Here is a 9861-nt window from a genome sequence, read left to right as displayed (position 1 = left end):
TCACAATAACGTCACTACAACCACCAACGACCATCCCCGCAGCTCAGCCACCATCACCACCACGGCCACCACCGACAACAACCGCTTCTACCACAAATGTCACTATGATATCGATCTTTATCATCACAATCGTCATCATGAAATTCAATAAGCAGTTTTGTCTTGACCATAAGCACTGCTGCCATCCTCCTCCTCCTTCTCCTCCTCCTCCTACAAACACTACTACTACTACTACTACTACTACTACTACTACTACTACTACTACTACTACTACTACCAGCCGCAACAGCACCAGCAATATCACTGCGACAACTACCACTACTGTTACAACTAATGTCACCCACACTATCACCGCTACTACAACAGCAATACTAGCAACAACGACTACTACTACTACTACCACTATTACTACTACTACTACTACCACCACCACCACCACTACCACCTCCACCACCACCATCACCAGTACTACTACTACTACTACTACTACTACTACTACTACTACTACTACTACTACTACTACTCCATCATCCGTATAATTATCAGTAAACGCTGTTAGTATGCTTCTAGACAAGTGTTAAATATCCGTCCATCCCTTTTAATATTGATATTAAAAGCCGCGAATCACACATGAGAAATCTTACAAATACTTTTTTCTCTTTCTGATAAGATTTTAAGAATTTTATAAAATTTATTTGTTCTAAGTTTGTGCAAATGGACTTTAACGAATCATCTGTTAGCTTCAAAATTACAATTTTCTGTTAATTGATCTTCGTTTCTTTACTTTATAAATTCTATACTTTTTATCGATTTAGTTATAGTTCTAGCGTGTGTTCTCACTCTTCCTAATATTCCATTTCTCTGTCTCTAGTTTTAAATTCATTCCTATACGTTCTACCATCGAACGAAACCATGCTCTGCGCTTTCTTCAGCAATCTTTACATGTCCATAACTGTTCTGCTTCTGCTCACCGTGTTGCATTATATGTTGCTTCATGGCACGAATTTATTGCCTCGAGAACTGCTAGATTTAATTAAATTAAACAACAGATCTGCTCCTGCAAAACTACATAGTTTTCAATCATCATAAATATTTACAATTTAAAATAATTAACTTTGCCAAAAAAAAAAAGAAGAAATAAATAAGAAATAATTATAAATGAAAAAACAAAAAAAATGCAATACCATGGAACAAAAATACGGAAATAAACGAATGACTGAAAATTAATAAAAATAAATAATTAAAGTGACGAAAAAAGATCCGACATCAACAACGACAATAATACTTTATAGGACATTTTATTTATTGCTTTCATCACCAGAAATCTCTCTCTCTCTCTCTCTCTCTCTCTCTATCTCTCTCTCTCTCTCTCTCTCTCTCTCTCCCTCTCTCTCTCATATTCTTTAAATGTAACCAACTAAGTTACATACGCAATAAATAGATAAAAAATGTATAGCGAAATAAATAGATAAATAAATAAATATATATATATATATATATATATATATATATATATATATATATATATATATATATATATATATATATATATATATATATATATATAAATGAAGAAATATAAAAAAATGCTTTTAAAATATAAAGAACCACATTTATGGAAAAATCATTCGGTTTTTGAAAAATTGAATTATATTAGGATAAATATTTAATTAAAATATATACCTTGATTGATATTTTTACCTCATCGTTATTATCATCATCGTAATTATCATCATCATCATCGTCGTCATCGTCAGCATCGTCATCATCATCATCATCATTATCACCACCATCATCATCATCATCATCATCATCATCGTCACCAACAGCACCATCATCAGCATCATCATGATCCTCTGCAGCCATAACAGCAGCAACAGAAGCAGCAGCAGCAGTAGCAGCAGCAACGCTGTTGTTTTTGTTTTTATCTATAATTTGTTGTTGATGTTGGCGTTCTAGTGGTCTGTGTTGCTAATCTTTTTTTTTTGTCGTTGTTGACACTGCCGCTGCTACTGCTGCTGCTGCTGATGGCGATGATGAGGATAATAAGGATGGCGTTGATTATGCTCTCCACTTTGGTACACGTTTATGATGTGGAATATTCACGCAATGTTATTTAACAAGAGATAGAAGCAAATGAAAATTACCAAAATATCAAGAAAAAAAAAACAAAAACAAATTACCGTGATCTTTGATCACAGCAAATGTTTATTTTACATAAACTCCATCACATCATATTTTCACCACCACCAACACGACCACCACCACCACTACTACTACTATTACTACTACTACTACTTCTACTACTACTACTACTAATTGCTGTTGTAGCAACTATTATACGTAGAAAGAATTTGTTTATTTAATCCATGAGCATCGGATACGATCTATTAAAAATCCTGGCCGCCATTGACAAGCGAGAATGTGTGACGGTAGGTACCATATTTTCTCGCTAACTGTTTTCAGCATTCCAGTAATCTCACCGCACATGAAGTTAGAGCAAGTGGAACATATTGAAGGTGAGAGCCATGTGTGGCAAGAAGCTTACTTCCCAACCACAAGGTTCCAGGTTCAGTCCCACAGCGTGGCACCTTGGGCGAGTGTCTTCTAATATAGCCTCGGGCCGACCAAAGCCACGTGAGTAGATTTGGTAGACAGAAACTGAAAGAAGACGGCGAGCTGGCAGAATCGTTAACACACCGGGCGAAATGCTTAGCGGTATTTCGTCGGCCGTTAGGTTCTGAGTTCAAATTCCGCCGAGGTCGACTTTGCCTTTCATCCTTTCGCGGTAGATAAATTAAGTACCAGTTACGCACTGGGGTCGATGTAATCGACTTAATCCATTTGTCTGTCCTTGTTTGTCTCATCTGTGTGTGGCCCCTTGTGGGCAACAAAGAAATAAGAAACTGAAAGAAGCCCATAGCACACACACACACACACATGCACACACACATATATATTGGTTCATCCCATAAGTAATGCGGTTTTTTCAATTGCATGAACTAAATGCCGGAGGGGACGGGATAAACTACCTGCATCAACTTGCTATAAAAACAGGAAGTAATTTTGACTTGTCCTTACACTTAGTGCAAGTTTTGAAGAGTGCAGTTCGATCTTCACAGTTATTTTTTCAAAATATAATTGAAGTGACAAAGGAGCAGATTCGGCGTATCTTGCAGAATGGTCAGTCATTCAAGTCAGCGCTAGAAGCAAAACGATCCTCTTTGTTGTTCTTCCGTCAGGTTAATTCTCAGGGACATACAGCAAAGAAGACATTCCAAATGCTGGAGCAGTTTGAATTCGAAACGATGCCGCACGCATCATATTTGCCGGACATTGCCCACCTCTGATTATCATTTATTCCGCAGTCCTCGGAATTATCTGGATGGAATAAATATGAATTCTGTAGACGAGGTCAGTAGGGGAGTAGTATTTTTCGTCTCAGAGAAGTGAATTTTGAAAGAGGGGCCTTGCAAGCCTGCTAGAGAGATGGAAAGGCATTGTAGAAAATGCAGAACAAGTAAATCTGTGGTAATAAGCAGAACATTTACTGTAGCCCATGTTTTTTATACCAAGACAAAACAATGTACATGATAACACTTCCAATCAATTAAGATCGGAAGCCATGAGAGCTACTGCTTGGTACTGCATCCGGGCATTTATTGTTATTATTATTATTATTATTATTCAGTAGTTTTATTTTTATAACGTGCTTTCACTTCACTACCGAGCGCAGCTCTGTGCGCCTTGGGTATGTGCTGTGGTTTGCTGTGGTGCTCTTATGTTTACTGTATTGAAAGTGTTTTGCGTAGAATGTGTGCAGTACCCAGTAGTGCAATTTTCTGTATGTTATATATATTTGTAAGTCCTGGTGTTTTTGTTATGTATTTGTGTGAATATTTTTTTATTATACCTGATAGGAATTGTTTCTGTTTTTAGATTCCACATTCGAGTTATCTCTATTTCCAGGTCTTTGTATTTTGAAAGTTTTTCCATTTCTTTTAGAGAAACGTTGTCATCTGCTGGTATTGAAACATCAATTAGAAGGCATTTTTTTCCTTCATGATCTTTGACAACTATATCTGGTCTATTTGCCTTAATTTCTCTATCTGTGTGTATTGGCATATCCCAGAGTATGGTTGCTTTCTCGTTTTCTGTGACCTTTTCTGGCGTGTGTTTATACCATCTTTTTTCTGTTGCTATTCCATAATGTTGGCATAGCTTCCAGTGTATATAGGTCCCAGCTCTGTCGTGTCTGTGAATATATTCCTTCTTAGCCAGGACTGGGCAGCCAGAGATAATATGATTTATTGTTTCTTGTCGATCTCCACATATTCTACAGTTACTTGTTATATTTCTTTTCATTATGTGTTTTTGGTAATTTCTGGTGGGGAGGCTTTGGTCTTGTGCAGCAATTAAAAATCCTTCAGTCTCTGCTTTGAGTCCTGAGCTTCTCAGCCATCGCTGGGATTTTTCTCTGTCTATTTCTTTCGCATTTAGTTTAGCCCAGTATTTACCATGTTGGGGCTTTTCTTGCCATCGTTTTATCATGGTCCGTTGCTGTTCTAGTTTTAGTTTGGATTTCATTTGTTTTATAGCTTTTGTTGTTTCTTCTTCTTCTTCTTCGTATTTGTTAGGTAGATTGATTTCTTGTTTGTATTTGTCAGCTTCCTTAAATACTGAAAACAGTTTTTTGTTTTGCTCGTGTTTTGTGGCTATTTGTATTAGTTTCCCTTGCTTCTGGAGTAGGTATTTTTGCAGTCCTATGGTGGTTATTTTATAATAGTTTTCTAGCTGTATAAGACCCCTGCCACCTTCTGTGCGTTGTATATATAGCCTTTCTATGTCAGATTTTGGGTGGTGCATCCTATATCCTGTCATTATTTTTCTTGTTTTCCTGTCTATTTTACATAGTTCGTTTAGTGTCCAGTTAAGGATGTTGTAGCTGTAGCTTATAACTGGGACAGCTAAAGTGTTGATACCCATTATCTTGTTTTTAGCATTGAGCTCTGTTTTTAGTATTGATCTAACTCGTCTATAGTACTCTTTCTTTATTTTTTCTTTCATTTGTGTATGTTGTATCCTATCTAGTTCATTGACTCCTAAATACTTATATGGTTGGCTTTCGTCTAGTTCTCTTATTTCATTGGCTTTATCTAGTGTTATATTGCTACTTTTAACTAATTTTCCTCTTTTCAGGGTTGCTTTGGCACATTTTTCTAATCCGAATTTCATTTCTATTTCCTTGGTAAAGCCGTGTACTGTCTGTAGTAGTGTTTCTAGCTCTTTGTCGTTTTTTGCATATAATTTTAGGTCATCCATATATAGAAGGTGGCTGACTGTTTTTCCATAGCATTTGTAACCGCATCCAGTTCTATTTAGCAATTCTGTTAGAGGTGTGAGTGCCAGGCAGAACAGGAGTGGAGAGAGCGTGTCTCCCTGGAATATTCCTCTTCTAATGGGGATGGCTTTCGTTTTCACAAGTCCCTCTTTTGTTTGGAGCTGTAGCACTATTATTATCATTATTGCTATTATTATTATTATTATCATTATTGCTATTATTATTATTATTATTATTATTATTATTATTATTATTATTATTATTAATAATAATATTATTATTATTAACTTTGTATTTATGTTACTTTTCGTAACTTTATTGTAGCTGATTGTACATTTTACGGAATGTCTTCTTTCAACAAAACAGTTGCTTCTATGAAACATATCTAAATAGTGTTTCTTTTTTAAAAAGGAAATATAAATCATTAAGGCATCCAGATATTTGTTCCTATTCGGTAAAGCCATTATATTATTTCCTTTGTGCTCCTACGCATTATTTCGACCATACTTTGCCACTTATCTTTTCCTTTTGCTATACGCGTTTAAATCAAGCGGATGAATACGCCGTGTCCTGCCGGGCTGCGAGAAGCATTGTAGTGAGCTTGCTGTTTCCATAACAGATTTCTGTAACACAATTAATGAAGATGAGGCAAGTGTACATAGCAGATAATCTTGTTTCGTATCCATTATCAATCTAGTGATATGTATACGAAGTCATTATATTAACAAATGATTGAAAGTCAGTTCAGCATTTATTTATTTATTTCACTTTATTTTTTCTCTTGAGAAGGCTGTATGAATTTGGACAAGATTGCCAGTAAACAGCATCTGTTTTTCTTCGAACTCCTCTCACATATTCTTAAGATCAACCTTAGTTTCTATCCGCCGATGAAATATGCAATTCGTATGTTCCAATATTGAACGAAGTAAATAAAAGCTGAAGTCTCTCATTAGAAGCTGAATGTCTCATAACGATGTATTAAACGGTTAATACCCTGTGTATGTCTTAGTTAATCTAAGACATACACAGGCTATTGTTGTAGTCGATCTACAGCATATGAGCACTGATCTAGTACACTTATTGCGAAAAACAAACAAACTTGCACTGTCTCTGCACTCGCAAAGTATATATATTTCTTAGACTGCATTTTTCAGTATGTGATTCAGTATTTTCTAGATGTTTAGCTATACTTTGAGGGAGATTTAGTGTCATTTCTAGCATGCCAAACAATCACATTGAGACCACGTTGTATACCTCCTTACGAAACTCGCCAGATTACCTTTCACACGATACTTATTTACTCTAAGTTTTCTTTAAGTTCTTAAATTATTCTAGGCATTAAGACATCGAAGAGTTGAAGTTTAGCAGCGTTCAAATCTATTGGTAAACAAACGTCCCGTTAATTAACACCAGAATTTGAATTCTTATTCGCTATGAATGTCCTATCCCTATTTACAAATTGACCCTCAAACTTTGTGTTCTTAACTTAATGCCTAACCTTGTCAACTTGCTTTTCCTTGCTTATGGTAGCCTGTTGTTCTTCATAAAGAACATTTACTTCATTGGAAATGACAAAATCACCCTTCATTACAATCAAATTTAACAGTTATTTAAAATCACAAACGACAGCCAAATATTGTAAAAATATCGATTTCTCACATTGCCTCCTTATGGAATAATTTCCCGTCAAATAAAGTGACACCAATGCATGACAAGTAGTTATCAATTATTCACGGATTCAGACTCAACTAAATGCATTAGATCATTCAATCTGGGGACTTAAGTTTCGAAATTGAGTCACCCCAGAGAGCAATCACTAAAAGAATAAAACGCATGACTGATCTTGATTATTGAGACCGGCTTAAAGCATTAAAACTTAAAGCATTAAAATGATGTAACGCTCCACCATGAGCATTACATCAATGGCACAATATAGAAAATATATTGCATACGTATATTGTCTAAACGAGCTAAATATCAGATTCAGAAGTGATCCAAGCATGTGGTCACGTGTCATACTTCCTCTACACAATTTATACACATAAATACAATTCCTTTTCCTCTACAGGCCCTGCTCTCTTCAACAATATGGCAAACCAAATCCAAGAAGGAAAAAATATCATCACCTTCAAACAAAACCAGGGCAAATTTCTTCAAGGGGTGCTAGATAAGCCACTCATGTCTCTATATTTTTTAGTTAACAACAACTCCCTGCTTGAATGGGCCATGATAACACAAAGCTTGGTTTGAAAATGACTTAATGGTGGCTATCAGATGGTGCTATTCAGTTAGACATGGCCTAGGCCAATCACTAGTTGAACCACATCTTAGAAATCCCAAGTTATACGAACGAGTATTTTGGGTGCTGCACGCGTATCAGTGTACCGTTTGGTAATAGCTTATTACCATATCGCTGGTCGGGACACCAACTGGAGCTGAGGTACATCCACCTGCACTCGATTCTATCGGTAGCAATATGCGAATAATTATATCTGAGTGAATCCAAGAATGCTGAAGGGCAACAGCGACACGGTGAAGTTCAATCGCAGACCAAAATGTGCTATAACTAAATATTTTAATACATTTCCTGCGGAGAGCAAACGAATATGCTAACCATTTCACAATCATTTCTGGTGCTACATTACAGGTTAATCTCTTTCTATATATCTCACCTTGTCGCTCGCTCTCGCTCTCCCTCACCCTCTACGGAACAACGGTCTTTTTTGGAAAGAGCACAGAAGATTGTTAGGCAGCTGAACTGGCTTCACCACACATAGGATCTGAGAAACATGTACTAGCAGAGTAGATGCTAAAAATTTTAGACTTGTCACAAAAGTCATGGGAGATAGTAATAACGAGTAGAGTGCATCAGGGAACAATCTTGAGGCTGCTGTGGTTTATGGCGGGTCTTTCGGACATGCCATCAGTAATTCAGACAGCTACACTTACTAACTATGCTGATGACGAATGTACTACTAAAAGGCGGCGAGTGGCAAAAACGTTACCACGCCGGGCGAAATGCTTGATGGTATTTCATCTGCTGCTACGTTGTGAGTTCAAATTCCGCCGAGGTCGTATATGACAAAACTAGGCCTTTGAAATCAAGGTACTACTCAATTTTGTCAGTTGAATTGACTGGGGCAACAGGAAATAAAGTCTTGCTCAGAGACACAACGTGCCGCCGGTTATCCAACTACTGACCTTAGGATCGTGAGCCGAACACCTTAATCATTAAGCTACCGCACTTTCACTGAAATACGATGTCTTAGGAGACAGTATATAAATTCGACCAAATGAAATAGAAATCCAATATTGGCTGATATTTGAATAGTGATTATTGATTTGATCCGGAGATATTACTGGTTTTTGTTTCATTTCTCTTTTTCTTTCATTCTCTACGAGCATGTACTGATCTTGAGCGTAGGAAAACATAGTACTATATACAAACCGGAAAGCTATTTCGCTAGTGTTTGAACCAGTTGCTGTTTGCTTTATATATTTGTTCTGTAATACGGCCACACCTGTTAACATTATTGATTGACCAATAATTTGCGATCTTATCGTATTAGTAAATATATTTCCGATAATGAATGTGTTGAGATGCAAAGTAATAGTGAGATAGATAGAGAGATATATAGATAGATAGATAGATAGAGAGAGAGAGAGAGAGAGAGAGAGAGAGAGAGAGAGAGAGAGAAGAGAGAAAGAGAGAGAGAGAGAATGGGGAATGAGGGGCATACTGAAAAGGAGTTAGAGAAACAGAGTTGTAATGAGTAAGAGAAATAAAGATAGACAAAAGTAGAGAGATGTAGAGGTATGGAAAAGACGATAACGAGCGAGAAAATTAAACAAAGTACTATCAGAAATTGAAGTAAATAGCAAAGTGCCGTAAACCATTGGTGAATTATTAAAGCAATCGTTAAATCCTCACACATTACTAACGTCTATTAGAAGCTGTAGCAGCGAAATAAATGGAAAATGTGATGGATTGCTAGCGATTGGGAAATGATTTGAATAATAATAATAATAATAATAATAATAATAATAATAATAATAATAATAATAATAATAATAATAATAATAATAATAAGGAACATGAGGATAAGGGATGTGGATGATAATGATGATGATGATAATAATAATAATAATAATAATAATATTAATAATACAATTTAACTTCGTTGAAAATCCATTAGGATGAACTGAAAAAGCATTTTATCTAAATTTGATCTTACAAGAGACAAAAACATTTGACATTAAGTGCATTTGAAGAAAAATAGATTAGATATAAGTATTTGTAGATGCTTTTATATAATATACACACTTAACCGTGTTGATTCAAAGATGTTTTATATTTTGCACTTTAAATATGCATTACATCTTAAATAAACAACTACTCTGTTGTATGAATTGAAGAAACCTAAAAGACTAAACGTGTCTTGTCTATTCATTGACGTTTTTTTTTCTTTTAGACTTTGCTTATATTTTATTTTATTATTGATCGTTTTACAGTTTATTAA

Source organism: Octopus bimaculoides, chromosome 7 (genome assembly GCF_046866305.1).
Source record: "Octopus bimaculoides isolate indiv1 chromosome 7, ASM4686630v1, whole genome shotgun sequence".
Lineage (NCBI taxonomy): Eukaryota > Metazoa > Mollusca > Cephalopoda > Octopoda > Octopodidae > Octopus > Octopus bimaculoides.
Note: the sequence above shows the minus strand (reverse complement) of the source record.